The sequence below is a fragment of the Chiloscyllium plagiosum genome, unplaced genomic scaffold, assembly GCF_037043375.1.
Source record: "Chiloscyllium plagiosum isolate Xiang-an unplaced genomic scaffold, Cpla_swu_hap1 HiC_scaffold_11, whole genome shotgun sequence".
Classification (NCBI taxonomy): Eukaryota; Metazoa; Chordata; class Chondrichthyes; order Orectolobiformes; family Hemiscylliidae; genus Chiloscyllium; species Chiloscyllium plagiosum.
The window spans coordinates 33,771,707-33,795,915 of NW_028270149.1; the positions used below are offsets into that span (position 1 = coordinate 33,771,707).

Here is a 24,209-nt window from a genome sequence, read left to right on the forward strand (position 1 = left end):
GGTCAGGCAGCATCCAAGGAGCAGGAGAATCGACGTTTTGGGCATGAGCCCTTCTTCAGGAATTCGGGCTCATGCCCAAAACGTCGATTCTCCTGCTCCTTCGATGCTGCCTGACCTGCTGTGCTTTTCCAGCAACACATTTTCGGCTCTGATCTCCAGCATCTGCAGTCCTCACTTTCTCCATATAGGAATGGCAGTTGTTGTTCTTTTCCTTCTCTTTTGTGAATTTTATGCCACAAAAGATATTGTTGATGGTCTTGAAGGTTTCCTCTAATTTGTTTCATTTAGTGACGACAAAGATGTCATCCACGTAGCGGCCCCAAAGTTGGGGTTGGATGGTTGGCAGAGCAGTTTTTCCGGGTCTCTGCATTACTGCATCTGCTAAGAACCCTGATATTGGAGATCCCATGGATGTTCCATTGGTTTGTCTGTAGGTTTTATTATTGAAAGTGAAGTGAGTGGTAAGGCATAGGGTCCACTAGCTTGATGATGTTATCGTTGCTTCTTTTGATAGTGTAGTCAGTGTTTCTTTGGCCAGGTTGATGTTGATGGCTGTGAACACGGTTTTTACATCAAAGGAGACCATTTTTCATCCTCTTCTATCTTGGTGTCTTTGGTGGACAAGCCAAACAGAGACATGCATGAGAATTCCGAGAAGCATGGCATTCCAACCAGAACTCTATCAACAAACACATCGACTTGGACACCATTTACCACCCTCTGACAAAAAGAAAAGGATATGACATCGCCACAAGAAATAACATCATTAACCCAAGGAAACCAAAACACATAAATAGAAAGCAGGTCATAACACCAGTGCTTCACCGGAGGCTCACTGATGATGTTACCTAGTATGGTGACAAAACGTCTGAAAACGAGCCTTCAGGCTCAGCAAGGAACATTACATCCAGTGTTAAAGAAAATCCAAAGGGATTTTATAAATATATCAGAGACAAAAAGGTAACGAGGGAGAGAATAGAGCCACTCAAAGATAAGCAAAGCAGCTGATGTGGAACCACAGGAGTTGGGGAAGATACTAAACGAGCATTTAGCATCAGTGATTACTGTGGAGAAGGACATGGAAGATATACAATGTGGGGAAATAGATTGTGACATCTTGAAAAATGTCCATATTTCAGAGGAGAAGGTGTTGGATGTCTTAAAACACATTAAAGTAGATAAATCCCCAGAACCTGATTCTGGGTAATCCAAGATGGAGGAGGGGAAAAATTTCTGCTGTAACAGCTGCACCTTTTTTGAGGTATTTTAGGTGTTGGCGGTGATTTCCTCAAATTCCATGAGCAGCAATTACTGTTTTTAATTTGCTGTTGCATTGTTTTGGAACTTTGAAAAAAAAGTCTAAACAACACCAGTTTTAAAAGGGAGAAGTACAGACAAAGGAAGCATAAGGTAAGGTCAGTGCAGGAGAGAGATAGAGAAAGAAACTGACAACTGAGTGAACCTGCACAGTTACTTCCTTTGCTGTTTGAATTTATGTATCGCTGGACGCTGGAGTGTGTCTGGGAAAATTAACAAAGATTGAAATTCACAACTGATTTTGGAGGAAATGTTTGGGAGAATCAGATAAATTAATTGCTTTAAGTGGCAGGAATATCAGTTAGGAAACGTCCAAGTTAGGATTTATGGAGGCATGTCAATTACATCCCCACATGTAAATTACTAATTAGTGATATGGAGCTCATTTGAACTCCCCCTTTTCGTTACCAAATGTTTCAAGATGAAAGTAACTGGCAGCACAGAGTTATGCTCGAAACAAGATAAAAGGTTAGTTTATTCAATAACTTTAAGCAATAGTTATGCTATTTAATGTGTTAAAGGTATTCGCTAAAATACAGATAAAAGGATTTGTATGAAGGGATAAGTTATGAATGAAGATGAAAGAGAGGTCAATCGCTACTATTGTAGCAGGTCAAGCTTGCTTGAAAATGCTCCTCGTTTCAATCCTTACTGAAAAGATTACACCACTGATTTTAGTTTCATACTCTGAATTAGATACATTTGAAAGATACTTATCACATGGCCATTCTCTATTGTAGTAGTGGTTCCCAATCTTTTAAGTAACACGTCACTATAAAAAGAAGCAAACAATTCTAATGGCACACACACTTTTAGAAGTCATGATTTGGAGATGCCGGTGTTGGACTGGGGTGTACAAAGTTAAAAATCACACAACACCAGGTTAGAGTCCAATAGGTTTAATTGGAAACACACTAGCTTTCGGAGCGTCGCTCCTTCATCAGGTGGTACCACCTGATGAAGGAGCGACGCTCTGAAAGTTAGTGCTTCCAATTAAACCTGTTGGACTATAACCTGATGTTGTGTGATTTTTAACTTTGTACACTTTTAGTATGTCATCTCAATTTTTCCCTTTAGCCAAACGCATTTAGAATATTCACATTTTAGAACTAAAAGACTGATATTGCACCTTTAATTTGATAATTTAACAAGTTTTGAGATGTAATTTTGATTGAATAGAATATTGTTTGAGATGAAACGTTGTTTTATATTGCGTGAGGATAACGAAAATTAAAATTGTATGGCACACTCGAACACTTCTCACGGCAACTGGTTAAAAACCAATTCAGTTATTTCCACAACGTCCTCTTCTAATGTTAATATTCATGTCTTTCACATGAATCTTAATTCATATTTATCTTCTTTCGTGTTTCCTATCTTTTCCCCATTTATTTTTTGCTCAATTCCTGTGCAAGCATGCTTCCATCTGTGACCATGACTCGGTTGTCAGCCCTGTCTGATAGGCAGTATTCCCATCCAATCCAGCTTGCCCAATTTAAGTAATTTTCAATGACTGAGTCACAATTGATGGATCATTCGGTATCCTGCTCAAAGGCAGACAAAGCTATGATGAGCAGATGGGATTCTTCTGATTCAAGTCAGACAACCATGCAAGTCAATGCCTGAATGGAGAATACAGCATCAGGAAGAGTAACTGTGGAAAACCTGCCAGCACTTTTAAAGAGAATCATCTATACTTGTACAGTAGTCTCCCAGTACCCATAGGGCTTACATTCCAAGACCTACCACAGAAGCCCGAAACCGCACATAGCCGCAAACCAATTCTTTTAAATGGAAAATTTACCTTCCCGGCAGCCTTCTGTTCCCTGGTTCTGGAATGCACCCTGTAATAAGTTCGAGGCCGCGGTAAACCGCGTGTAAGTGAAACCATGGAAACCAGACACACGGATATGGTGGTCGGCCTGTAATTTATTATACTTTAAAAGGATGCTAAGAGCTACTGTTGCTCTTACCTAGGTCTTGGCTTGGTCAACCTGCTTGTCATCTTTCTGACTGAGGCAAAGTTAAATTGTGGTGGAAACTCTGCTTTTTATAGTGGCTAAACAAAACCAGACATCCAAGACAAATTTTCTTATCAGTCTTAAATTGGATCTTCTGAAACAAAATGATAAACATATGGTCTTAACTCTCTCTGTCTGGACAGAAGTCACTGCTGATCTTCTGTTACATAAAAGTGGATGTATCCACTTTTTCACTGCTGTTATTCCTTCCCTAAAATGGGGTAATTAAAATACACATTGCAAAATGCGGCCTAATTGAGCTCAGGTGTAAGTCCAACTTGACTTTTCGCTTAGGTGCCCTATACCTTCAGATGCAGTACCCTTGATTACCATTATGTTTATATCAATGTATAGTAGTAATTTTAACCTGGACACCAAGGTTCTGATATTTATCTATGCTATTACATATATAAATATGTATTTGAAAGATTTCCAGCATTTTATTTTTAAGATTTTCAGTATTTTGCTTTTGCATTTACACAATGTCTTTAATGTTGTAAAATAATCCAAGATGAGCTTTAGGGAAGGGATTCAGAGATTAGGGACGAAGCAGATGATGGTATTGTTGTCTAAGACAATGGTTATAAAAGGGTTAATGTTGAAGTTACATACTTTCTGTCTCACGTGATAATGTCACAGAGTCTTTTGGTGGAGAAAGTTTACTTTGCTTCAGGTACATTGGAGACAGGTATGACACACTTAGCCCCTTATAGTTGTCATAATGTGTAATTAGAAGATGTTAGTTAAACCTATTACTGTTTCACAAAAATCTCGATCTAAACTATACCTCTCGTGGTCTATCCTCCACCACTGATAGGCAAGCCCTGAGCCCCAAAAACAGAATGGTGGGAATGAATATCTCAACGATCAGCTGTGAGATGTTAGTCAGATGGGGGAAAGTGAGGACTGCAAATGCTGGAGATCAGAGTCAAGATTAGAGGAATCCTCATGAAGGGCTCCTGCCCGAAACGTCGATTTTCCTGCTCCTCGGATGCTGCCTGACCTGCTGTATTTTTCCAGCACCACTCTAATCTTGACTGCGAGTTGTTAGTGCCTAGAGACCAATGTTACCTTATGATCAGCAGTAACAAGGGTGAAGAAAATCCATTCAATGGAAAAGAGGAACACATATCAAGACAAGTGACTTTATCACTTCAAGAATCTCACTGTTTTAAGAAGGTAGAGTGTGGGACAACATATTTTTCCCTTTTGACGAGAAAATGGAATGGAAGTTGGACACCACAATGGAACTGAAATGCCAAGAGAGTTTTTCAACCTGAAAAATCAAGTGGTGCACATATTAAAGTTGTACAAGATTATGTTGCTTTTGGACCAGTGAGACTGTTACATTTTTGAGGCCAAGTGGGACAAGGAGTATGAGATTAGAAAAATTGATGACATCCCTCAGTTTGGCCAACCTGCAGTTTGCTACAGGCTTGTAAGAGCAGTATGCATAGAAACATCCAGAAAACATCTATCTCCTTTCTCTCTGTGTGAGACCACAAAGCAAGAAACAGAAAGAATTCTAATTCAAGAAAATACCTAGATCCAAGACATCAACTATTGAACCAAAGAACGGCTATCACTCTACAAGTGACACCTTGTTATTGCGAAAATCAAGTTATTTTCTGGGCCTGTAGATTGTGAAGGAGCAAAAATGGTCTTTGGAAGAGTGATATGCGCTGCTTGTCAGATACAAATGCTACAGGAAGGATAGAAAGCAAGGCAAGAGAGGAGGGGGAGTGGCACTTTTGATAAGGGATAGCACTACAGCTATACTGAGGGAAGATATTCCCAGAAATACATCCAGGGAAGTTATTTAGGTGGAACTGAGAAATAAGAAAGGGATGATCACCTTCTTGGGATTGTATTACAGACCCCCTAATGGTCAGAGGGAAATTGAGAAACAAACTTGAAAGGAGATCGCAGCTCTTTTAAGGAGATCTCAGCTATCTGTAAGAATAATAGGGTGGTTATGGTAGGAGATTTTAACTTTCCAAATATAGACTGGGACTGCCATAGCGTTAAGGGTTTAGATGGACAGGAATCTGTTAAGTGTGTACAAGAAAATTTTCTGATCAGTATGTGGCTATACCTACTATACCTACTAGGTGCAAAACTTGACCTACTCTTGGGAAATAAGGCAGGGCAGGGGACTGAGATGTCAGTGGGGGAGCACTTTGGGGCCAGCGACCATAATGTTATTAGTTTTAAAATAGTGATAGTAAAGGATAGACTAGATCTAAAAGTTGAAGTTCTAAATTGGAGAAAGGCCAATTTTGACAGTTTTAGGCAAGAATTGGTGGGCGGCACGGTGGCACAGTGGTTAGCACTGCTGCCTCACAGTGCCAGAGACCCGGGTTCAATTCCCGCCTCAGGCGACTGTCTGTGTGGAGTTTGCACATTCTCCCCGTGTCTGCGTGGGTTTCCTCCGGGTGCTCCGGTTTCCTCCCACAAGTCCAAAAATGTGCAGGTTCGGTGAACTGGCCGTGCTAAATTGTCCGTAGTGTTAGGTCAAGGGGTAAATGTAGGGGAGTGGGTCTGGGTGGGTTGCGCATCGGCGGGTCAGTGTGGACTTGTTGGGCCGAAGGGCCTGTTTCCACACTGTAAGTAATCTAATCTAACTTTCAAAAGCTGTTTGGGGGCAGATGTTCGCAGGTAAAGGGACGGCTGGAAAATGGGAAGCCTTCAGAAATGAGATAACAAAAATCCAGAGAAAGTATATTCCTGTTAGGGTGAAAGGAAAGGCTGGTTGGTAAAGGGAATGCTGGATGACTAAAGAAATTGGGGTTTGGTCAAGAAAAATAAGGAAGCATATGTAAGATATAGACAGGATAGATCGAGTGAATCCTGAGAAGAGTATAAAGGCAGTAGGAGTATACTTAAGAGGGAAATCAAGGGCAAAAAGGTAGCTTTAGCAAATAGAATTAAGGAGAATCCAAAGGGTTTTTACAAATACATTAAGGATAAAAGGGTAACGAGGGAGAGAGTAGGGCCCCTCAAAGATCAGCAAGGCGGCCTTTGTGTGGAGCCGCAGGAGATGGGCAGATATTAAACGAGTATTTTGCATCAGTGTTTACTGTGAAAAAGGACATGCAAGATATAGAATGTAGAGAAATAGATGGTGAAATCTTGAAAAATGTCCAGATTACAGAGGAGGAAGTACTGGATGTCTTGAAATACATAAAGGTGGATAAATCGCCAGGGATGGATTCCGGTATCTGGATAACTGGGGTTCTTTCTGGGGAAGGTGGGACCTCTATAAACAGGATGGTCTACACCTGAACCTGAGGGACACCAGTATCCTTGGGGGGAGGTTTGCTAGTGCTCTTGGGGGGGTTTAAACTAACTGCAGGGGCATGGGAACCTAGACTGTAGCTTTAGGGTGCAGGACCTGGAGTGTAGGGAGGTTAGGAACATGGCATCAATCTCAAAGGAGGGTGCCTGTAAACAGGAAAGTGTCTTGAAGTGTGTATACTTCAATGCAAGAAGTATACGAAATAAGGTAGGTGAACTTGCAGCGTGGGTTGGTACCTGGGATTTCGATGTTGTGGCTATTACAGAGACATGGGTAGAACAGGGACAGGATTGGCTGTTGCAGGTTCCAGGGTTGAAATGTTTTAGTAGAGTCAGAGGTGGGGGTAAAAGAGGGAGAAGTGTGGCATTGCTTGTCAAAGATAGTATTACAGCGGTGGAAAGGACGATGGATGAAGACTCGCCATCTGAGGTAGTTTGGGCTGAGGTTAGGAATAGGAAAGGTGAGGTCACCCTATCAGGAGTTTTCTACAGGCCTCCTAATAGGAGGGATAGGCCTCCTAGAGACGTAGAAGAAAGGATTGCGAGGATGATTCAGGACAGGAGTGAAAGTAATAGGGTGGTTATTATGGGGGACTTTAACTTTCCAGATATTGACTGGGAAAGCTATAGCTCGAGTTCGTTAGATGGGTCAGTGTTTGTCCAATGTGTGCAGGAGAGTTTCCTGACACAATATAGACAGGCCAACAAGAGGTGAGGCCATACTGTATTTGGTTCTGGGTAACGAACCAGGCCAGGTATTAGAATTGGAGGTAGGTGAGCACTTTGGGGACAGTGACCACAATTCAGTGACTTTTACTCTAGTGATGGAGAGGGATAAGTGTGCATTGCAGGGCAAGAGTTATAGCTGGGGGCAGGGAAATTATGATGCAGTGAGGCACGACTAAGGATGCGTGGCTTGGAAAAGTAGGCTTAAAGGCATGGGCACAATTGATATGTGGAGCTTGTTCAAGGAGCAACTATTGAGTGTCCTTGATAAGTATGTATCTGTCAGGCAGGGAGGAAAGGGTCGTGTGAGGGAGCCGTGGTTTAATAAGAAATTGGAATCCCTTGTTAAATGGAAGAGGGCAGCCTATGTAAAGATGAGACGCGAAGGTTCAATTGGGGCGATTGAGAGTTATAAGGTAGCCAGGAAGGATCTGAAGAGAGAGCTAAGAGCAGCAAGGAGGGGACATGAAAGGTCCTTAGTTGGTAGGATTAGGGAAAACCCTAAGGCTTTCTATAGGTATGTCAGGAATAAAAGAATGACGAGGGTAGGAATAGGTCCAATCAAGGATAGTAGTGGGAAGTTGCGTGTGGAGGCTGAAGAGATTGGGGAGACACTGAATGAATACTTTTCATCAGTATTCACTCAGGAACAGGACATTGTTGCCGATGTGAATACTGAGTCACAATTAATTAGAATGGACGGCTTTGCGGTATGTAGGGAAGAGATGTTGGAAATTCTGGAAAGGGTGAAAATAGATAAGTCCCCTGGGCCTGATGGCATTTATCTTAGGATTCTCTGGGAAGCAAGGGAGGAGATTGCAGAGCCATTGGCCTTGATTTTTATGTCCTCGTTGTCTACAGGAATAGTGCCAGAAGACTGCAGGATAGCAAATGTGGTTCCCTTGTTCAAGAAGGGGAGTAGGGATAACCCTAGTAACTATAGGCCGGTGAGTCTCACTTCTGTTGTGGGCAAAGTCTTAGAGAGAATTGTAAGGGATAGGATTTATGAACATCTGGATAGGAATAATGTGATCAAGGATAGTCAGCATGATTTTGTGAAGGGCAGGTCGTGCCTCACAAACCTTATTGAATTCTTTGAGAAGGTGACTAAGGAGGTAGACGAGGGTAAAGCGGTAGATGTGGTGTATATGGATTTTAGTAAGGCGTTTGATAAGGTTCCCCATGGTAGGCTACTGCAAAAAATATGGAGGTATGGCATTGAGGGTGAGTTGGAGGTTTGGATTAGGAATTGGCTGGCTGGAAGAAGACAGAGGGTAGTAGTTGATGGTAAAGGTTAATCTTGGAGTGCAGTTACTAGTGGTGTTCAGCAAGGATCTGTTTTTGGACCATTGCTGTTTGTCATTTTTATAAATGACCTGGAGGAGGGACTAGAAGGTTGGGTGAGCAAGTTTGCGGATGATGCGAAAGTCGGAGGAGTTGTTGACAGTGAGGAAGGATGTGTCAGGTTACAGCGGGATATAGATAAGTTGCAGAGCTGGGCAGAAAGGTGGCAAATGGAGTTCAATGTAGGGAAGTGTGAGGTGATTCACTTTGGTAAGAGTAACAAAAAGATGGGGTACTGGGCTAATGGGCAGATACTTGGTAGTGTGGATGAGCAGAGGGATCTTGGTGTCCATGTACACAGATCTCTGAAAGTTGCCACCCAGGTAAATAGTGCGGTGAAGAAGGCATATGGTGTACTGGCTTTTATTGGTAGAGGAATTGAGTTCCGGAGCCCTGAGGTCATGTTGCAGTTGTATAAGACTCTGGTGCGGCCGCATCTGGAGTATTGTGTGCAGTTTTGGTCGCCATACTATAGGAAGGATGTGGAGGCACTGCAACGGATGCAAAGGAGGTTTACCAGGATGTTGCCTGGTAAGGTAGGAAGATCGTACGAGGAAAGGCTGAGGCACTTGAGGCTGTTTTCTTTGGAGAAAAGAAGGTTTATGGGTGACTCGATAGAGGTGTACAAGATGATTAGGGGTTTTGATAGGGTTGACCATGAGAACCTTTTTCCACGTATGGAGTCAGCTATTACGAGGGGGCATAGCTTTAAATTAACGGGTGGTAGGTATAGGACAGATGTTCGGGTTAGATTCTTTACTCAGCGAGTCGTGAGTTCATGGAATGCCCTGTCAGTAGCAGTGGTGGACTCTCCCTCTTTATGGGCATTTAAACGGGCGTTGGATAGGCATATGGAGGATAGTGGGCTAATGTAGGTTAGGTGGGCTTGGATCGGCGCAACATCGAGGGCCAAAGGGCCTGTACTGCGCTGTATTTTTCTGTGTTCTGTGTGTTCTAAGTACCCGAGAACTCTGTGGGAAGCTAGAGAAGTGATTGCTGGGCCTCTTGCTGCGATTTTATATGATGGATAGTCATAGGTGAGGTGCCAGAAGACTGGAGGTTGGCTAATGTGGTATCACTATTTAAGAAAGGTGGTAAAGACAAAAACTATAGACCAGTGAGCCTGACGTCAGTGTTGGACAAGTTGTTGGAGGGACCGGATGTACATGTATTTGGAAAGGCAAGGACTGATTAGGGATAGTCAATATGGCTTTGTGCATGGTATATTATGTCTCTCAAATTTGATTGGGATTTTTGAAGAAGTAACAAAGAGGGTTGATGAGTGCAGAGCAGTAGATGTGATCTATATGGACTTCAGTAAGGCGTTCGACAAGTTTCCCCATGGGAGACTGGTTAGCAAGGTTAGATCTCCTGGAATACAGAGAGAACTAGCCATTTGGATACAGAACTGGCTCAAAGGTAGAAGACAAAGGGTAGTGGTCAAGAGTTGTTTTTCAGACTGGAGGCCTGTGACCAGTGGAGTGCCACAAGGATCGGTGCTAGATCCAATGCTTTTTGTCATTTATATAAATGATTTGGATGTGAGCATAAAAGGTATAGTTAGTAAGTTTGCAGATGACACCAAAATTGGAGGTGTAGTGGACAGCGAAGAAGGTTATATCAGATTACAACAGGATCTTGATCATGTGGGCCAATGGACTGAGAAGTGGCAGAAGGAGTTTAATTCAGATAAATGCGAAGTGCTGCATTTTGGGAAAGCAACTCCGAGCAGGACTTATACACTTAATGGTAAGGTCCTAGGGTGTGTTGCTGAACAAAGAGACCTTGGAATGCAGGTTCATAGCTCCTTGAAAATGGATTTGCAGGTAGATAGGATCGTGAAGAAGGTGTTTGATATGCTTTCGTTTATTGGTCAGAGTATTGAGTACTGGAGTTGGGAGGTTGTTGCAGCTGTATGGGGCATTGGTTAGGCCACTGTTGGAATATTGCGTGCAGTTCTGGTCTCCTTCCTATCGGAAAGATGTTGTGAAACTTGAAAGGGTTCAGAAATGATTTACAAGGGTGTTGCCAGGGTTGGAGGATTTGAACTGTAGGGAGATGCTGAACAGGCTGGGTCTGTTTTCCCTGGAGCGTCGTGGGCTGAGGGGTGACCTTATAAAGGTTTACAAAATTATGAGGGGCATGAATAGGATAAATAGGCAAAGTCTTTTCCCTGGGGTGAGGGAGTCCAGATCGAGAGGGCATAGGTTTAGGGTGAGAGGGGAAAGATATAAAAGAGATTTAAGGTACAACTTTTTCACACAGAGGGTGGTACGTGTATGGAATGAGCTGCCAGAGGAAGTGGTGGAGGCTAGTACAATTGCAACATTTAAAAGGCATTTGGATGGGTATATGAAATGGAAGGGTTTGGAGGGATATGGGCCAGGTGCTGACAGATGGGACTAGATTGGGTTGGGATATCTGGTCGGTATGAACGTGTTGGATCGAAGGGTCTGTTTCCATGCTGTATATCTCTATGACTCTAAGTGAACTGTGAGAGACAACCAACCTTTGTGATTTGGATTTTGATCTTCAGAACTGTATTCCTTATATTTTTTCATCCATATCATTGTCAAACTTTATGCCTTTTGTTTGTCTTAATAGTGAATGAATGTACATGGATTTGTGGTTTGTGTCTTTGGGGTTTGAAAGGACGATTGTTTAAGTTGCATAGTGGTCGATTGTTAATCCATTCTTTCTCTGCTATTTCTTACAGAATAAGAGTGTTTACAATAAATAGTTTTTTTTCCTGTTGATGATGCAACTTCGAGTGAATTGCTTTTGTCATGAGTAACAGTCAGTTAAGCAAATTAAATGTCTGGGTGGTTTAAATTGATGTTTACACATTTATGATGGCTCGTGCAATAGCAATGCTTGATTATACATGCTCATGTCCCAATTAATTTGAAACATCAGCCATTAATCAGCAGCTGAAACACAAAAAAAAGCCAAACAATTAGCAGCACTTGTGGGAGCAGCAACAGGGAACAGTGGCATAAGACCATAAGATATCGGAGCAGAATTAGGTCATTCGGCCCATCAAGTCTGTTCCACCATTCATGGCTGATAAATTTCTAACTCGCATTCTCCCACTGTCTTCCTGTAACCTTTGAACCTGTCATAAATACACTCCATGACTTGGTTTCTACAGCCTTCTATGGTAATGAGTTCCACAGATGCACCACCCTCTGGCTGAAGAAATTTCTCCTCATTTCAGGTTTAAATGGTTGTCCCTGCATTCTGAGGCTGTGTCCTCATAATCTTGGTTTCTCCTACCATTGGAAACATCTTTGTCGCGTCCACTCAATCTAGTTCTCTTCATGTTTTGTAACTTTCAGTGATATCTCTTCCCTCATGCATCAAGCACAGAACCAATGTGCTCAACAACTCCTCATATGACAAGCTGTTACCCTGGGATCATTTTTGTAAACTTTCGGTGGACCTCCTCCAATACCAGTATGTCCTTCCTTAGATAAAGAACTCAAAACTGCTCACAATATTCCAAATATGGTCTGATCAGAGTCTGCCCCAGTCCTTCCAAGACCTCCCTGCTCCCTCAATACTATCTGTCCCTCTACCTATCTTTGTGTAATCTGCAAACCGAGTAACAATGCCCTCAGTTCCTTCACCTCAATCGTTAATGTATAACATGATTAGGTATACTGTCAGCAACGAGCCTTGCAGAATTCCATTCATCACTGGCTGCCATCCTGAAAAAGACCCCTTTATGTGGACTCGACAAAGATGTTTCCAATGATAGGAGAGACCAGGATTATGAGGACACAGCCTCAGAATGCAGGGACAACCGTTTTGAACTGAAATGAGGAGGAATTTCCTCAGCCAGAGGGTGGTGCATCTGTGGAACTCATTGCCATACAAGGCTGTAGAGAAGGCTCCCTGCTTTCTGCCAGTCAGCCAATTCTCCATCCATGCCTCTATGTTGACCCTAACACAGTGGGCTCTTATCTTATTTTGGAACCTCCTGTGTGGCACTTTGTCAAAGGCCTTCTGAAAATCCAAATAGGTCACATCCACTGGCTCTCCATTGTTTAACTTGCTTGTTCCTCCTCAAAGAAATCTAACAGATTTATCAGACATGACCACCCCTTGACAAAGCTGTGCTGTCTTAGCACTATTTCACCATGCATTTTGAAGTACTCCATAATCTCATCATTAATAATTTTCTCCAAAATCTGACCAATAACCAAAGTCAGGCCGATAGTTTCCTGACCTCTGCCTCCTCCCTTCTTAAAGAGCCATGTTATATTGGCCATTTTCCAATCTCCGGGCATCCTTCTTGACTCCAGTCATTTCTGAAAGATCACCACCAATGCCTCTACAATCTTCTCAGCTATCTCTTCAGAACTCTGGAGTGTAATCTATCCGGTCTGGGTGATTGACACACTTTTGGACAATTCAACTTCCTCAGCACCTCCTCTTTAGTGATGACCACGACACTCACCTTTACCCCCGACTCTCTTGGAGTTCTGGTAGGCTGCTGGTGTCTTCCCCTGTGAAAATTGATGTAAGTTCCATTTCAGTTCCTTTGCTATTTCTTTGTTCTTATTACGACTTCTCCAGCCTTATTTTCTCGTGGTCCACTATTGCCTCTCTCCTGTTTTTTATATATCTTTAAAAAGGCTTCTGTCTTACTGCAGGAGAAAATCTTCAAGAATGCAGGAGCCACAAGAAATGGTGGTAAACCCTAGTCAGAGTAGAAATACACCATTGCTATCTCACAGAATTTAGAAGTCTAAAGGAAGTATGGTAGTAAGGTGTTGTGGTTCTGTTCGCCAAGCTGGGAATTTGTGTTGCAGACGTTTCGTCCCCTGTCGAGTGACATCCTCAGTGGCTTGGGAGCCTCCTGTGAAGCGCTTCTGTGATCTTTCCTCCAGCATTTGTAGTGGTTTGAATCTGCCGCTTACGGTTGTCAGTTCCAGCTGTCCGTTGCAGTGGCCAGTATATTGGGTCCAGATCGATGTGCTTATTGATTGAATCTGTGGATGAGTGCCATGTCTCTAGGAATTCCCCGGCTGTTCTCTGTTTGGCTTGTCCTATAAAAGTAGTGTTGTCCCTGTCGAATTCTTGTTGCTTGTCATCTGGGTTCCAGCGATCCGCTTCCATGAACACCAACTAGCCACGAAACAACATGACCAACTATCCTTAGTAGCCACACACGCAGATGACAAGCAACATGAATTTGACTGGGACAACACTACTATTATAGGACAAGCCAAACAGAGAACAGCCAGGGAATTCCTAGAGGCATGGCACTAGGAAGCGGCAGATTCAAACCACTACAAATGCCGGAGGAAAGATCACAGAAGTGCTTCACAGGAGGCTCCCAAGCACTGAGGATGTCACCTAGACAGGGGACGAAACGTCTGCAACACAAATTCCCAGCTCGGCGAATAGAACCACAACAACGAGCACCCGAGCTACAAATCTTCTCACAAACTTTGAATAGTTGTAAGGTCCGGGGGAATGTTGCTGAACAAAGAGACTTTGGAGTGCAAGTTCATAGCTTCTTGAAAGTGGAGTCGCAGGTGGATAAGATAGTGAAGAAACATTTGGTATGCTTTCCTTCATTGGATACAGCATTGACTACAGGAGTTGGGAAGAAAGTGAGGTCTGCAGATGCTGGAGATCAGAGCTGGAAATGTGTTGCTGGAAAAGCGCAGCAGGTCAGACAGCATCCAGGGAACAGGAGAATCGACGTTTCGGGCATAAGCCCTTCTTCAGGAATGGGGAAAGTTTGTCCAGCAGGCTAAGATAAAAGGTAGGGAGGAGGGACTTGGGGGAGGGGCGTCGGAAATGTGATAGGTGGAAAGAGGTCAAGGTGAGGGTGATAGGTCAGACTGGGGTGGGGGCGGAGAGGTCGGGAAGAAGATCTCAGGTTAGGAAGGCGGTGCTGAATTGGATGGATTTGACTGAGACAGGGAGGGGAAATGAGGAAACTGGTGAAATCCGAGTTCATCCCTTGTGGTTGGAGGGTTCCTAGCCGGAAGATGAGGCGTTCTTCCTCCAACCATCGTTTTGTTGTGGTCTGACGATGGAGGAGTCCAAAGACCTGCATATCCTTGGTGGAGTGGGAGGGGGAATTGAAACGTTGAGCTACAGGGTGGTTGGGTTGGTTGGTCCGGGTGTCCCAGAGGTGTTCTCTGAAACGCTCCGCAAGTAGCCGGCCTGTCTCCCCAATATAGAGGAGTTGGGAGGTCATGTTGCAGCTGTCCAGGATATTGGTTGGGCCACTTTTGGAATGTTGTGTGCAATTCTGGTGTCCCTCCTATTGGAAGGATGTTGTGACACTTGAAAGGATTCAGGAAAGATTTACAAGGATGTTGTCAGGGTTGGAGGGTTTGAGCGATAGGGAGAGGCTGAATCAGCAGGGGCTGTTTTCCATGGAATGTTGGAGGCTGAGGGGTGACCTTTTCATGGTTTATAAAATCATGAGGAGCATGGATAAGGTAAGTAGAGAAGGTCTTTTCCCTGGGGTGTAGAAGTCCAGAACTAGACAGCATATGTTTTGGGTGAGAGGGGTAAAATTTGAAAGGGACCAGAGGGTCAACTTTTTCATACAGAGGATGGCGTGTGCATGGAATGAGTTCCAAAGGCAGGGTGGAAACTGGTACAATTACAACATTTAAAAGGCACCTGGATGGGTATATGATTGTGAGGGGTTTAGAAGGATATGGGCCAAGTGCTGGCAAATGGGATTAAATTTATTTAGGATATCTGGTCAGCATGACCGAAGTGATTATTTCCATGCTGTACATCTCTATAACTCTATGTATAGAACAGACTTTCAGAACAACAAAATGCTAAATATTCTTACAAAGAGATTAATGAGATCACAGCAACCCCTCCCCGCCATTAGAAAAGATACTCACATTAGACAGTCAACCTTAATTAGAAAAGATAGCAGAGGTTTTGTTCTGGGAAATTAGTCCTTCAAATAATGACTCAACTAATTTAACAGTTTAACAACTGTATTTGATACAGTGGTCACCTTTTTGATTTTAAGATGATTAGAGGAATAAGTATCATATCCATGTCAAATCTGATATTGTTAAAGTACCTATTCAAGGTGGCTCAGGGAATCCCTGATGGACTCGATCTGTAAGCCTCTCTTGGCTCGTCCCGGAGATCGTGCTCTGTGATAGTCTGGAATATAAAACTCTTACAGTTATTTACCAGTGTCACACTATAACATAGGTACCAAGAAAGCAGGCTTGACTAAGGTTCTAATACCATTAGCAGAGTAGCGGCACCAGCTCTTGTCATTAACAGCTCTCTCAGGCGACTTCCCTTATTGCTGCAAACAGTTTTTATACAGATTTTGGTATTAAAATTACAAAAATGCCACATGTCCTTAATCAGATAAGCAGCAATAAAATGGCAAAAGTTTTCAGAGGAAGAGAAACTCATTGACAGGTCTAAGTATGCTTGACTAATTAAGTTATGTGCACATTGAAGTGGGAAACCTTGATCAAGCCAGGCCAAATGGTCATTGCTTTGGCTAGTACATCATAACAAGAGACTAGTCTAAACAATATGGAAAAGGTCATGAGGTAACCTTGCACAGCTAATATGCCCAGTAGCATTGTCCTACAAAATGGCTTTTTCTTTTAAAATCATCTTAGATTCCCAGAATGCAAATTAAATTCATAACATTCCCAGATCTTGAGCTCTAGGGAACAACACACAAACATTCAATCCATGACAAGCCAGTGTTCACTCAAATCAGATCACAAAGAATTAATCTTTCCACCAGTTTCTGTCCTGTCTCTCTCTATCTCTCAATGTCGCTTGAACTTTCAGTCAGTAAATGTATTTTACGGAAGAATGTTTTCTCTCTCTCACTCACATATGAACATCTTCCTTTCTTACTATATCAGTTTCAGCCATCGTGTTTTCCGAGCTGGTATGGGTAATGAGACATTCACCTTCCAGAACAATCAAGATGAGGGAGCTGAGCTTCATAAATTCAAATCTGCTCAGTGTGGTATACATGAAAATGTATCAGGATTGCTCTATTGCGTGCATATTCCACTCAGCTTATTAAATTATAAGTTTGTTTCCTATTGAGAATAAGTTTTGTTAAGAGTCTTTAATATAAACCAGAAATTTAGTTATCTGACATCCAACTGTGAAATATGCACACCTCCAGCCCCCGAGAAGGAAGTACTGCCACACAATCCACAAGTGAACAAATATTATCAACTTATTTACACCGATCCATTGACACTAAGAACAGATGTCCCTTAATTCTTAAAAACAAATGGGCCCCTTGTTGTGGTCAAGCGCTTTCCTGCATCTCCTGAGCAGAACTGTAAAGCTTTCTCAATATATTTGCTGAAGAAACTGATGAAACAATATTGTCCAGGTGGAACAACCTCGATGTGAAAGGTATGCTACAATAACATAGTAATGCAGTTGTGATAAACAGTCACCGGACTCAAAATGTTAGCTCTTCACACAGATGTGGCCAGATGTGTTGAATTTTGCCGGTTGTTTCTGTTTTTGTTTCAGATCTCCAGCATCACAGTTCTTTGTTTTATTTTAACACAAATAGCATACAAGAGCTGAAAATGGATATGTGGCTCAGAACCCATATTGCTCATTTTTTTAGCCTGTGTGCATGTCTTGGCCATAGCATGCTTTCAGGAGCAGAAGGAGTTCAACTAGTTCCCTGAGTACAACTGATTGAAAAACAAACCATTGTCATCAATCAAGGAACAGTCGATAAAAAGTTCCTTGATTCATGTTGGAGCTCAAACGTGAGAATGAGATTTGAGATTAACTGGCATAAATGAATTGCTTCAGACTGTCAACAGGAAGAAGATCACAAATTTCATGGGACCGATGGAAATGTTTTTCATTCCTGTTCTCACTGATGAACATTGCAATCCATTATCTCTCAAACCAGCATTGTCAATGCAAATGACAAAGATACTGCTGAATGAGCAGCAAGCCTCCAGTACAATTGAAGATGTGAAAATATTTAGATCATGAGAGAAAAAAACTTCCACAGCATCAAACACAATTGACAGGTTGAAGATCTTACATACTTCAAGTCAGACGTATCAGAAGATTGAGAAAAAATAATAACTTGAACACAGTCATCTTGAGCTGCACACAACTACATGGAAGCCAGACAAATGTTCATTAATTCAGGACACAGCACAAAATTCATATTCAGAAGAAACTGCCGTGTTTGAACATGCAAGGTACCTCATCAAATCAAAGAGCAAAGCCTGGTCCAGAAATCTCGGATTCTGCACAAAAGGAAGTACTTGTTTCAATAGATAATCAGCATTTTCTATATAACATTATGAGATTAAAAGCCCCTGATGAAGTTCTGGGGCAACTGCTTGAGTTACCTGGGAAATGTTCAACTGCAAAGGACATTTCGGGGTAATTGGGGTTCCTCCAGATACGATAATGGGCCAATTACCAGGTTCAGAAGGAATAATATCCTGTGTGAAGGAATGAGATAAAAGATCATCCAGCAGAGAAAGTGGTTTACTGCTAATCAACATCAACAGTCCTCAAGGTAATTAGATTAGATTTGATTCGATTCCCTACAATGTGGAAACAGACCCTTTGGCCCAAACTGTCCGCACTGATCCTCCAAAAGTAACTTACATAGACCCATTTCCCTCTGACTAATGCACTTGACACTGTGTGTAATTTAGTATGGTTAATTCGCATGACCTGCACATCTTTGGACTGTGGGAGGAAACCGGAGCACCCGGAGGAAACCCATACAGACACGGGGAAAATGTGCAAACTTTGGCAGCAATGCTAACCACTGTGCAACCCCATGTAATAGCATGCCAATCTTCCAAATCAAAGGAAATGCTGAACATACATTTGTGAAGTCAGAGACTTGGAAGGAGACAGGGTACTTTGGATATTAACAGCAGACTCTTGAAGGAGCTTACGTTTATTTAAGAATAGATATTGGAAATTTCCCAAGAAGACATTGAAATTGCAAGTATAGATGATAACGAAGAAGGTCATATTGTGCACTGGTTGTGTCCCTACATCTTTACCAGCTTTAGGCTCAAGTCAACCTCAAGTCTTGATGGCTACAGATTGTTAATTATCATACTGTAAATCCTTCCAAAAAACCTATAACAAGATTATCAGTGAGAGAATTTCGTTGTCAGCCAGAACTATGAGATAGTTACAGAATAACAGACTCCTCATGTTGAAAGATCGCAAGGCGCAGCTTCTTGCCTTGAGCAAGCGTCATTCCTATTCTGAGGGTCCAACACACATGTAGAGGTAACAAAGATATGGGATGAAGGTTTCAGCAGGAGTTGAACTTAGTTAGGCACAGTGTTGGGCAATGCCCTGAGGTAGAAATACACACAGAGGTGGGAGAAGTGGACATGATAGTATCATTTAAGATGTACCCAGACAGATACATGAATGGGCAGGGAGCAAAGGGATACAGATCCTTAGTAAACAGGTGACAGGTTTAGATAGAGGATCTGGAAGGCTGAAGTGCAGGCTTGGAAGGCCAAAGCACCTGTTCCTGTGCTTAATTTTCTTTCTTCTTTTGGTTCTGGCTTCCCAATATTTGTTGGAGAAAATTTCTGACTTGGATTTTTGGCAAGCAATACAAGAAATCAGAAATAGTGTGGAGGTCAAGAGCAGCAATGGAAAGGTAGGTGGGTGCCATCATGTCGAACCTGATCTACTTTTGGATCACATCATGAAGAGGAAGTCCTTAACAAATAGGATAGAAAAATGGTAGATCTTTGGAATATTTTAGAACCAATGCAAAAAGAGATGCCATGAGAAGTGATTCGCTAGCTGTGCCTGAATAGATAAAAGTGGAACTAAGCAAATAGTTCAACTCAGTAATGGCTTGTGTTATGAAAGTGTAGGCGTATACTGTACCTTTAAGAAAGAGAGAAAGCTGGCAAGGACTTAACAAGCACAAAGTGTGCTGAAATAAAAATGGAAAATGTAACATTTGGCAGAGAAACAAATAGCTGAGCTGTTGCTATGGTACACAACAAATTCGAATTTGGCCAGTTTAAATTATGCCCCAATATGTCAAAATCCAATCAAATTTAAATTTTACTGTTTTGACAACATCAAACCAATGAGATGATCCGATGTTTTGGGGTGTAAAAATCGGGCATTTTGAACAGTTAGTCAGAGCGGCAAAGAGCACCTACAAATACAGACTGCCCACAGAATCTCTCTCTGAAAGGTACCTGTTCATGTGAAATCTGTGCAGCAGAATACTGAAGAAAAGACCTAGAGAAATCTACAGAGGAAGATACAGAGGAGAATCGATACAGCTGATTTGTTTTGAAATTTGAATTTTTTGTTCTGAAGAAGAATCATACTGGACGCAAAATATTAACATTGATTCCCTCTCCACAAATACTGCCAGACTTGTTGAGTTTCTCCAGCATTCTCTGTTTATTTCAGGCTTCCAGCATTCACATTATTTTGTTTTTATTTAAAATATTTAATTAACAGACACTTCTATTCCAGGTATGTCTGTCTTTTAAGATGTTTTGCTCTTTTCTGACAGGATTTCCACTTTAATCTTCCTGCTTGTACACTTTCATTGTTTTCTCACTCCCAGTTCTGAAGAAGAATCATACCAGACACGAACAGTAGCTCTAGTTCTCTCTTTACAGATGCTACCAGACCTGCTGAGTCTTATCAGCTTTCTCTGTGTATGGTTCATTATAGTCCGGTAATTTCTGTAGCTACACTTCATTCTGGAATTAATTGTGTTCATCCAGTTTTTACAGCTTTGTTTCATCTATTAGAGTCATAGAGATGTACAGCACAGGAAACAGACCATTCAGTCCAACTTATCCAGGCCGATCAGATATCCTCACCGAATCTAGTCTGATTTGCCAGCACTTGGCCCATATCGTTCTAAACCCTTTCTATTCATATATCCATCCAGATGCCTTTTCAATGTTGTAATTGTACCAACATTCACCACTTCCTCTGGTAGATCATTCCAGACACACACCACCCTTCAATGTGAAAATGTTGCCCCTTAGGTCCCTTTTAAATTTTTCCCCTCTCACCCCAAACCTTTTTGTGCTAGTTCTGAACACCCCAACCCTAGGGAAAAGACCCTGCCAATTTACCCTATCCATGCCCTTCATGATTTTATAAACCTCAAAAAGGTCATCCCTCAGCCTCCAACAGTCCCGGGAAAACAGCCCCAGCCTGTTCAGCCTCTCCCTATAGCTCAAACCCTCCAACCCAGGCAGCATTCTTATAAATCTTTTCTGAACCCTTTCATGTTTCACAACATCCTTTCGATAGGAAGGAGAGCAGAATTGCTCACAATATTCCAAAAGTGGCCTAACCAATATCCTGTACAGCCACAATGTGACCTCCCAATTCCAATACTCAATTCTCCGACCAATAAAGGAAAGCATATCAAATGCCTTCTTCTCAATCCTTTCTATCTGCGACTCCTTTCAAAGAACTATGATCCTGCAATTCAAGGTCTCTGTTCAGTAACACTCCCCAGAACTTTACCATTTTTGATGATATTAAAAATCACAACACCAGGTTATAGTCCAAAGGTTAATTTGGAAGCACTAGCTTTCAGACCGCTGCTCTGTCATCAGGTGGCTGTGACACAACTATCTGACGAAGGAGCAGCACTCCGAAAGCTAGTACTTCCAAATAAACCTATTGGACTATAACCTGATGTTGAGTGACTTTTAACTTTGTACACCCCAGTCCAACACCAGCACCTCCAAATTATTTCTGACGATGCAACCTTCTATACCAGGGGTTCAATCACGTCTTTTCTTTTCCTCAAATTTGAGGATTTTTTCCCATTGTGGTCGTAGGACCCTTGACTGTGACAGTCCTGTTTGCAGAACTTCTGCTGTCATTGCTTCCTCTTGTTCTTACCTCCGACCCCACCAGTCTCTGTGTCCAATCTCTTATACCATTTCTGGCAGCTCCAATTAGATACCAGTGTCAAACAATATCCTTTTCAGCACCCCAAAGAGATTGTTCTCTCAGTGGCAACCTAGGTCATGCCTGAATTATCCCCAACATACTCTCCTTCCTCCATGGTAACTTTCCATATGTGTTGGAAATGCAAAACCAAAGCTTTTGCTTCCTCTCTGTTGTCACTGACCAAAGCACTTAAAATTCAAACAGCAACTACTTGCTCTTCTTTAAATATAATCTATATCATGTGTACTTAATGATTTTCTCTACATGAGAGATTTGATGGCTCTTTTGTGGAACATCTCTAGTTCTGAACTTCTTCATTTTAATTCTCGACCTTGCAGTCACACTGACCTCTCTGTCCCTGCCACCTGGAATATTCCAATGAGGATCAACATAAGCTTGAGAGGCAGCTGATCTTTCACTCAGTCCTTACTCAACACTTTTCCACTGACACAATTTTAACATTTCAAAATTGTCATGACTCCAGAGTTGTGTGTGTGTGTGTGTGTGTGTGCGCACGCACGCATATGTGGTGGTGTTGGGGAGGAGGGAAGACTGGAGGGATAAAGGATGTTATTTGAGAAGAACAGGGAGGAGGGAGAGTTATTAGAGTGGGGCAGTGGGGAGTTGGAGAGCAATGGCTTTTTCAGTAATCACTATCAAAGTACTGATGGGGCTTCAGAAAAAATTCTGTTAGAACTTGCCATTTGAATTACGGACAGAACTGTCCCACCAGAGTCCACTGTGTGGTTGCCCTTTTACCTGGAGCATGGAATTTCTTGTTCTATGACTCCATTGGAATTTCTGACTGTGACTTTGGACCCTCTGCTCCACAATTTTCGATAGTCAACACTGAATTCAAGCTACTTGCCATCCTGACTTGGAAATATATTCCAATTCCTTCACTACCATTTGTTCAAAATCCTGGAATATCCCCCCCCCCCAAAGGTATTGTGGGTCAACCTCCAGCACATGGAGTGCAGTGGTACAAGAAGACAATCACCACCTTCTGTAGGATCACTAGAAATGGGCAATAAATGTTGGACACTTAGTGATGCCCATGTCCCATGAGTGATTCCAAGAATTCAATAATTTCCTATCTTAATCTCTATCTACTCTCTGTTTGTTTCAATTTTTTGGCCTCGTATTTCCCATTTTGCTCTCAGATAACCACAGTTCCTCATCCTCCTACCTTTTCTGAACCTCTTAGGCAGTCCTTCATAATTGTTTCCATTCTGGTTCAGCAGATTCTGAGCTAGCTGATAGGTCCCATGTGCAATGTGCAGTCTCCTTCACATGCCAGGCAGACAATGTTTGAATGTTTAAATAGATAGGAAGTTTAGATGTTTGTGCACACTCTCTCTGACTTCTTTACTTCACATTTGCATCCTTTTGATGATGGTTTCACAAATAAGCGAACTACTTTTGGCCAGTCACAATGCAGGGTCTCCTATGAGTTGATGCATATGTTTGCCTTTTTTCGGGATGATTTGAAGATAGCCGAAAAGATTTCCACAGTCCTTCTGCAACTGAGCACCAAGTACAGCAGTTGGTTTCGGAAAAAAAACAAAATGCTGGACAACCTCAGCAGGTCTGGTAACATCAACAGAGAGAGAGAGAAAGCGTTAATGTTTCCAGTCCGATATGACTCTTCCCCAGAACAGTTGAAAAGGTATCATGGACTTAAAATGTTTATCATATTTCTCGCTCCACAAATTTTGCTAGATCTTCTGAGGTTCTCCAGTGCTTTTTTTTTTATTTCCAACATCCATGTTTTTGTTGCTTCAAGTGAGTGGTGTCAAGCAGAGGAATGGCATGTCCAATGGATTTGCTTTTGAGTGGACCCGTCCATTGTTCTTTCCTTTCCCATGATGAAATTTGGTTAACACCACCAACTCTTTTGTCATTTAATCTCTGTTGTCTGCCACACAATTAGAGTCTTTTCTTTTTGCACCTTCCTACCTCCTCTCAATTGTTTAGTATGAGATGATTGTTGCATTTTTAACTTTTTGAAAGGTCACCAACACGAAGTGACCCTAAAGCTTATCACCAGCGTTTTCTGCTTCTATTCCGGATTTCCAGCATTTCTGGAATTTTGCTTTATTCTCTTCTGGCAGTCGGCAGACAGTTAAAGCCTTTAATGCAGCACGAGAAGCATTGAATCCCCAAATAGCACGAGCTGAATGAGCTATTTGGTGGTTATTGATGGAAGAATCATTTTAAACAAGACGGTGGGATAAACAGTCATATTCCTGAAATATTAAATGTTTCCCTTCCACACGCTGATGCTGGATTTGTTGGGTTTTCGAAAAATATTGTATATTAGAAGAAGAGGTGCTCTTCAGAGTCTCGGCTAAAATTGATCCTTCAATCAACTTTAATTGTAATAAATCGTTCAATTTATCGTTAATTGCAGATTCAGTTGGGTGTAAATCACATATTATGAATAGCGGTGAAAGATCCGGGGAAAGGACACTCTGCAAAACGTAATTTCCTTCCATCACGAATACCAGTCAATCAAAGGAGGACGCG

General features: G+C 42.1%; 1 long non-coding RNA gene across 1 annotated transcript; it reads right to left on the reverse strand.

Moving 5' to 3' along the window:
• Nucleotides 1-13,082: 13,082 nt before the first annotated feature.
• LOC122557311 (uncharacterized) lies at nt 13,083-24,152 on the reverse strand. Its single transcript, XR_006313794.2, has 4 exons — nt 22,870-24,152; nt 18,089-18,184; nt 15,784-15,869; nt 13,083-13,216 (listed from the first exon to the last, which is right to left on the reverse strand). It is a non-coding gene; the product is annotated as an uncharacterized LOC122557311 (long non-coding RNA).
• Between the last annotated feature and the right edge of the window lie 57 nt (nt 24,153-24,209).